The following is a 1,322-nucleotide window of genomic DNA, read 5'->3' as shown; positions in this document are numbered from 1 at the left end:
GTAGCGTAACATGTTGATAGAGAGGAGCCCAGTAGAGTTATAAAATAGAAACTTCATTTTTTCCTCGTGACTGCTTCTGTAAACCCACTAGCTCAGTCTTTTCTCCCTATCCTGAATGGACTCTTGCAGGGAAGTCCCATAAATTGTTTTTTTTTTTTTCAAGTCACTCAGGTAATAAGTCCTTTGGTCATTTTAAGTTACAGACATTAATTTTAGTAATTAAGATGTCTGTGTCATTAGGTACACATTTTCTTTAAAGCTAAGCTCGGACTTGTTTAAGTCCACAATGGGAAAGGGGTTTGATGGCAGAGACTGCTAGGTGTCTACCAAAGATTCTTGCTCTTTGAAGATATGTTGTCAAGATGTGGCAACCCAGCCAGGGACATTTCCCTACTCCCAGCATCTCTGTGAGAACATGACTAAGTTGTAGGCGGTGAAATGTGGGCATAGGAATCCAGGCTTGCCCCATAAACATTTCTTGCATAATCCTCCATTCTCTTCTCCCAGCTGTTGGTTGGACGGTCGTATCCAGGATAAGTTTGGAAGCCACCGAAGATGGCAAAGATTGTCAGTCTGGTTCTTTGAATGACCGTGAGGACTAAGTCTTCCTTTCAGTAGCTCCACTCTGCCTCTAGCTAATTGGACTTTATATGAGCACTTTCTTCTCTTCTTCCCCCGACTGTCCATCTGCTCTTCCACCAAGGTGTTAGTGGAGAGTTGACCTTGTGTCTGAGGATCTCTGCCTGCCGTTTTCTTAATGTAGGCCCGTGGTTCTTAAAGTGTGTGGTCCTGGACCAGCAGCATTGGTGTCACTTGGGGACTTACTAGAAATAAAAGTTTTAGTATAATCCATAGGTTCAGAAAAATAAAAAATAAATGAGGTTCTCTGGCTCCATCCCAGACCTTTTGAACCAGAAACTTCTGGGTGTAGGTCCCAGCAAGCTGTATTTTAAGAAGCCTGTGTGATTATGATACATGCTCAAGATTAAGAACCATTGAGGCTGGGTGCAGTGGCCCACTCCTGTAATCCCAGCACTTTGGGAGGCTGAGGCTGGTGGATCACCTGAAGTCAGGAATTCGAGACCAGCCTGACCAACATGGGGAAATCCCATCTCTACTAAAATACAAAATTAGCTGGGCTTGGTGGCACATGCCTGTAATCCCAGCTACTCGGGAGGCTGAGGCAGGGAGAATCACTTGAATCTGGGAGGCAGAGGTTGTGGTGAGCTGAGATTGCACCATTGCACTCCAGCCTAGGCAACAAGAGCGAAACTCCATCTCAAAAACAAAAAAGAACCATTGAGAGGCAATGCCTTTCCCCA

The 1,322-nt window shown here is 44.8% G+C and overlaps 1 protein-coding gene across 1 annotated transcript in view; it reads left to right on the top strand.

The window, feature by feature from the left end:
- The window catches only part of HAVCR2 (hepatitis A virus cellular receptor 2), a 71,473-nt gene that overhangs the window by 17,707 nt on the left and 52,444 nt on the right, over nucleotides 1-1,322 (top strand). The window lies entirely within an intron of this gene.

This window comes from Gorilla gorilla, chromosome 4, assembly GCF_029281585.2.
Source record: "Gorilla gorilla gorilla isolate KB3781 chromosome 4, NHGRI_mGorGor1-v2.1_pri, whole genome shotgun sequence".
Classification (NCBI taxonomy): domain Eukaryota; kingdom Metazoa; phylum Chordata; class Mammalia; order Primates; family Hominidae; genus Gorilla; species Gorilla gorilla.
The sequence above is the reverse complement of the archived record's forward strand: the minus strand, read 5'-3'. Positions and strand labels throughout refer to the sequence as shown.